Consider the following 6,586-nt stretch of genomic DNA (forward strand, 5'->3'; position numbering starts at 1 on the left):
CAGGACCTGATTCACACTGGCCTATAGCTGTGGTTGCCCCTATGTGATGAAATGCTCTTCCCTCTGTGGCAGCCACCAGTTGCTTCAGATATCATGTAAAACCTTTTCCTTTTGCCCAGGCTTTTCCTCATTCGTAAGACTGGACCTTCTTTGATGTGCTTGACTCCCTCGAACTTATTGTTTTATTTGCTTTCACATGCTTTGGTGTGCTTTTAGACTACTGTTCTAGGCTGTATTTTTTGCTTAAATAATATTGTTTGTTTTTAATATTGTATCACTGCTTAGACTTTTCTTTCTTTTCTAACGTTAATCAGAATGTAAGTGCTCTTAAATAAACAAAATAATGAACAAGGGATGTCCTTGGTGGTGAGGCCATTTATCTTGAAGTTCCCTCTGGCTATCAGCGGCCTGAGTCCCTCCCTGCAGCCTCTCTCAAGTTACCATTTCAGTCTTGCCCACTGCATTGAAATAAATGTCACAAGCACACAAAATTCACTTGCCCGTACTGATGTTTCTTGCTACTGTTTGATGATTTGCGGTGCTCATGCTCGGTGGTGTCTTCTCTTTGATGCCAAATAACACAAATGGTTGGTTAATCTCCGGTTCCTTAAAAAAAAGAGAGAAGTTCATCTAATGTTTTGTCTGACAGTCCTCTCAGAATTAATGGGGGGCCGCCAATGGCATTCCACAGCTGTTGTCCCTGTTTACAAACTGTAACACATGAGGACGTTCCCATTGCGGGGCATATGGAGCATGTTCTGTATGTTATGTTTAGCATTCTGCGATGTCTTGTTAAATCTCAATTTTACGGCCTTACCCTGTAAGGGTTTTCTGAACGAGACAGACAAGAGAGACAGGTGTGTCACAGATTCAGCTTGGTGACAAGTTTTCAAATTCAGATGCATTCTTTGAGCCACAAAGTAAAGGAGCAGCTGGTGGCTCAAGGGCCTATCTGATTCTGTTGGAATTTTTGTGGCAGAAAGAATGAGTTGTTTTGTACTGCCTGAGAGCAACACCAGGCACATTTCTGTGGAGATACGATTTGTGTTTGATCTTGTCAGGTGGACTTTAGCCTTCACTAGTGGTCTGGCCATTATCTGTTCAGCTCTAAACAGTGTCTTGTGCTGGGGTTTGAATATTCTCAGCTTCTATTAAGATCAAAACTGTCTGAAAGTGCTGAGTGTGTCTGAATATGCAGGCCTCATTATTTATCAAAACGTGACACGAAGGAAGAGAAGACTGTATGGGTACTGCGATTACATATACAAGATCATTTATGACAGTCATTTTAACACCATTGCTTTCTTACTAGAAGGAATACTGTCGGTCCAGAGATGCAGCTGAGGAAAAGGCAGAAAAGCATAAAAAAGCCAAATGGTGCTGTTAAAGGCAGATCAGTAGTTGGGTTCTGGAACACAGAGACAAGGATGCAAAGGACCAGAAGTAATAATGGTGGAGGAATTGAGGTTGTATTCAGCCTCAGAGTAGACCCACTGAAATCAATGAATCTAAATTAGCCATGTCCATTACCATCAATTGGTAATAGGATTAGCACTGAATACCGTTCTGTTTTTTTGCAGATATGAATGCAAACTGTCCTGATCCACACATCCTGGTCTCCCTCAGAAAGAGCATGATGTACCCCCCCACCAGAGGTAGTACTACCCTTCCCCTAACACTGTTGAAAGCAGAATAATGTATAATCACCCAATACCACCATGAACACACAATAAAATCTGGAGGGGCCCATATGTGTTCATCTGATCAAAAGCAAACATAATTTTTCCGAGCAGTTCTGGTCATGTTTATTTAAATCTAATAAGATGCTTTGAGAATATAGCATTATCAGTGCTCAGCTATTTCAGTAAGTAACACAAGAGCAAAATAGGAAAATGCAAACATTTTGTGCTTAAGAGTTGTATGATAAACCAGATTACCTCATCATATTCTTCCTCTGCTTTGCTTTGCCAAGCTTTCTGATGTTGGGTTCCCATGTAAACACCTGTAGCACTACAACTTTTCAAAGGCCCCTTGAGTAATTATCCTAAGATATTTTCAGAGGTAGGCCAAGAGGTTCCATGTGAAATTTCCTGGAGATGTTAAATGGTCATAAAGTAAAATTGAACATAGGTTTGAGGAATGTGCATTCCAATTCAATATGGCAAGCAAAGATCTATACAACAGAGGCAACATTTTAAATCATGGTCTCTTTGCATGGGGAAGTAAGAGATCTGGGTATCCCTGCCACACGATCATTATAAACATCAAATGATGTTCATGTAGTCAAGGTGCTTCGAATTATATAATTTGTAATTCTGAGGTAACATTGGGGAAGCATCACAGAAGCATTGATTATTCACATGTTTGAGCCGAAGATGGTATCTTTCAGAGCATAGATTCCATCCAGTGGTGAAGAAAAAAACACACTGATCTGTTTGTTGTTTAGCTTGGAAGAAGTCAGAAATTCATCATTCATTCGTGCCAGGAAATTAAGACTGGCTCAAAACATTTTTTAAAACAGAAAATGACATTCAGGGTGTATGTATACCTCTCTGAGAAGGGCATGTAAGGAATTCCCTTGACAGTTTATTCCTCATTCACTGGGCCAGGGATTGGGACTATGTGGCCCTTCAGATGTTGTTAGACTTCAGCTCCCATCATCCTTGACCTTTGGCCATGCTGGCTGGAACTTGTGGGACCTGGCATCTAAGAACATCTGGAGGGCCACAAGTTCCCCATCTCTACATTAGGCTGCCTCATTTGTTGCAACTCCAGATGTTTGAGTTTTGTCCTACTGTCACTTGGACCTGGCCTCCGATGATCTCTCTTGTAAAGTGAAGCAGCTGAGTAAAGTTCACAGACACTCTGTCTGCAATCCTATACACACTTACTTGGGAGTGAGCCCTACTGAATCCAGGCGTGAGCTACACATACAGCAGAAAAAGGTGGCTGTCCTGAACCCCTGGCCTACCTGGCAGCAAGTCAGTATGTCATGCTCGAAGTCCAGGGGTTAAGCCACACAAGCAAAGTTCAAATCCAAAGTCCAAAGGTCAGGAAACACAGCTCAGGGTCAATCCAAGCAGCCAAGTCTGACGTCCTGCAGTCAGGATACAGTAAAACCTGAAGCACAGTCCCATAGAGGTTCGGGAGCATCCAAGTCAAAATCCATCAACATGGGCAGTTGAGCAGCTGAGTGCTTCCCTTTTGTACTTTGCATGCTGATTGAAGCATCTGGGCTAGAGGAGACATGTGACCCTCACCTGTCCTGAGCCTAATCCATCTGAGGAATCACACCCCTCCTCCCAGAGCTAGCAAGCCCCATCTGGCCAGCTTGTGGACCCTTGCCTGCCTCAGCCTCCTGGAGCATCCCTCCTGCTGCTCCCTACACCTCAGTGCCTGCCATGTTCATGGAGACAGGGGCCCCTCTGGCTCAGGTGATGTGTCCTGCTGCTCTGGTTCCTGTGCACTGACCTCCATCCCCTTGTCGTCCTCCATCACCATGTGAGTACTTCCTCCCCCATCCCCAGCTTGCCCCAGTGTGTCCCAGTCCTGGCTACACCACTTGCTGGGATCCTCTTCCTCCTCTTCCCTGTCGTGCTGCCACTTTATGACAGTGGCAGAATGGGCTGTGCCACGTCAGTTTCAGGATGAAGGAAGAGAAAGGAAGTAGGACAATTCCATTGGCTCTGCCTTTAGTCCTCCCTCAGCTGCCATTCCATCAGGCTACCTGAACTGCTTACATCAGTGATGGCCAAACTCGGCCCTCCACCTGTTTTGGGACTACAATTCCCATCATCCCTGACCACTGGTCCTGTTAACTAGAGATGATGGAAGTTGTAGTCCTAAAACAGCTGGAGGGCCAAGTTTGGCTTTCACTGGCTTACATCATAGCTGATCATTATTAAAAACTTTCAAGCTTTAAGAACTAGTGCTTGAGTTTGCTTTTTTCCACCTCCCTTCTCCTTCCCCTTTCCCTTTTGTGTCATATCCTTTAGACTGTAAATTTGTGGGTTTTTCTGAAAACCTACTTTATTTAATGTGATATTTTTAGCATTAAGAAACGAACAATTGCATGCACAAGATGGGGTCTTCTTTAAAAACATGGAAATGAAACAGAGAGGATGAATAAGGTTTTGGTTACAAACCCAAGAGAAAGGACAGGGTCCAAGAGGAAAAATTCCTGCATTGAATTAACACATTTTACAATCACGTTGCCGTCCTTCTCTGCAAGACAAATAAGGAGACTGAAAGAGACACTTGGAATGTAAACCATAACTGCATAATTTTCCTTGTCAGCTGATGCACACTGAAATTCTTACAATAACATAATAATACAAAATTAAGGACAGGTTTTTTTTCCTGTTTTATGAGTGTTTCCCTTTCTGCATATTAAAAAGCCATTGTTTCTTTATTTATCCCTCTCTGTGGAAGATAGGGTTTTCTCCAAAGAAATCTATGTGCCATAATACAACCTTATTCTTCCTTCTTATTTGAGTTGTTTGTAAAGGTTTGGAACTGGAGCCTTTTCTTCTTGTTTTATTAGCAGTGGATGCCTTTCCAACTTCCAAACACTAACAGTATATTTTGGCCACATGAGATAAAATATTCTGGTTCTTACAGAGCTGTTCATATGTGTGGCTTTCTTCCCTAAAGCTCCCCTTTTCCTCCTTCCTAAGAGCAGCAGCTGTGACCCATGCAGTCGCCCAGTGGATGAAAGGACAATAAAACTCTGAAGCGACATAGTTGCTTGGTAACCACCTGCCAGGAAGCACAAGAATGGAACATATACAGTGCCCTGGAGACTGAGGGCATCACGTAGACAAATGGGTGCCATGCAGTTGGCCTGAGGATCAGGAGTGTTGAGCATGAATATATCCTACAAGGCAGTCTCACGCTATACACACTGAACATAGCAGCACCTCAACTGCATCATATTATAGCCACAGCAAGGATTATTTCTTAACTATGACAACAGTCTTGGACAACTTTACCATATAAGTGCACAGAAAAATATCTAGAATTGGAAAAGAGATGACAGAATGGAAAAGCACATGTAATTTAGCCAAGCATTTCTATTTAAATACAATTAAAATAGTTAATCTTGTTTAAATTTCGAGACATTTGCATTCTTTGCTGTGGGTCAAGGCTATGGACTTTGGATGTGCATCAAAATCCCAGATTAGGTTAGCCACGGTTTGTGCTCAGAGTAAAAACAAAATAGCAGTCCTGGCTGCATTTGAAGTAAGCAGAGCTACAATTCTGGGAGCTGCTTTCCCAGATGTTGAGTCACAAATGCCAGCCATCTTGAAGTGGATGATCTTGCATAACTTAAGGCTTTCCCCATGAGATTATGTCCGCGTTGGCCTGTGACTTTAAAAGAGATCACTTTCATCTGGATTTTGTCGGCCTCTTCCAACTTTGGAACAAACCTGGAATCAGGACAGGACTGAAAGACTGATCTCTGATATAATTTTCTTTTACACAGTTACCCAATGGAAAGCATTTGCATGTTTAATAGCCTATGTGGAACTGATATGTATGGCCCCATTACTACATGTTGAAATTAGAGTGTCATGCATTTACAGAAGACTGTCCTCTACCTGAATGGCTGTTTGAAGGAGTCCTTTACAGTGGTACCTCGGGTTACAGACTCTTCAGGTTACAGATTTCGCTAATACAGAAATAGTACCTCTGGTTAAGAACTTTGCTTCAGGATGAGAACAGAAATCGCACGATGGTGGCACGGCGGCAGCTGGAGGCCCCATTAGCTAAAGTGGTACCTCAGGTTAAGAACAGTTTCAGGTTAAGAACGGACCTCCAGAACAAATTAAGTTCTTAATCCGAGGTACCGCTGTATATGACAGACTGCCCAGTCCAAGTCCATTTTGAAAGTAAACCTTAGGACATCTAGCTATACGACTGTGGATTGAATTGGTTTGCATACATGCTATGCTGAGGGAAGAATGGGTGGACTTCATACATCTGACTAAAGTCATTTGAAAATCTGTACTTCCAAACAAGTGTGGAAACCTGATCTGCCTCCATGAGTTGTATCTGCACACACATAACCAGCTCAGCCCTTGGAACTAAAAGCTAAAAATCAGCCTAGGCTGGCCAGTAAAAATCACGCATGCCGCAGCTTGGAAGTGTCCTGTGCATTGACCCATGTTAGCAACAGATCAGAATGTCAGCTACAATTGTCAGAGTGGTGTCTCTGAAATAATGGCACAAGCATCATGTTCTTTTGTGGATCCTTTGATGATGCCTGTACAAAATATATGCTGGTGGAACGTGCTCCGTGAGAGAAAAGGGAGTGCAATATTATTTCATGTATATGGTTGCTTTACAGCATTGACTTGTCTTCTTCTCCCTGGATCACCTTTCCGGATGCAAAAAGTATAGCTGTTCTGCTGTTCATGCTAGGATAGGCAGGCTACTGGTATTTTGACTATTCCTGCAGCTGAGGATGTGATGAGTGAGTTGTCACGTTTTGAGGAGGAGGGGATTTAAAGGAGTGGAATGGAGAGAGCAGGAAGCCCTTAAAGAATTAGCTCATGCTAAACCCTTCCTCACACGGAGCACTGTG

At 42.9% G+C, this 6,586-nt stretch overlaps 1 long non-coding RNA gene across 1 annotated transcript; it reads right to left on the bottom strand.

The window, feature by feature from the left end:
* Positions 1–491: 491 nt before the first annotated feature.
* LOC310742543 lies at positions 492–4,753 on the bottom strand. The gene is made up of 5 exons (XR_014538534.1): positions 4,619–4,753; positions 4,146–4,224; positions 2,972–3,097; positions 1,938–2,090; positions 492–606 (listed from the first exon to the last, which is right to left on the bottom strand). It is a non-coding gene; the product is annotated as an uncharacterized lncRNA (long non-coding RNA).
* Between the last annotated feature and the right edge of the window lie 1,833 nt (positions 4,754–6,586).

Source organism: Podarcis filfolensis, assembly GCF_964270895.1.
Source record: "Podarcis filfolensis genome assembly, chromosome: 9".
Lineage (NCBI taxonomy): Eukaryota > Metazoa > Chordata > Lepidosauria > Squamata > Lacertidae > Podarcis > Podarcis filfolensis.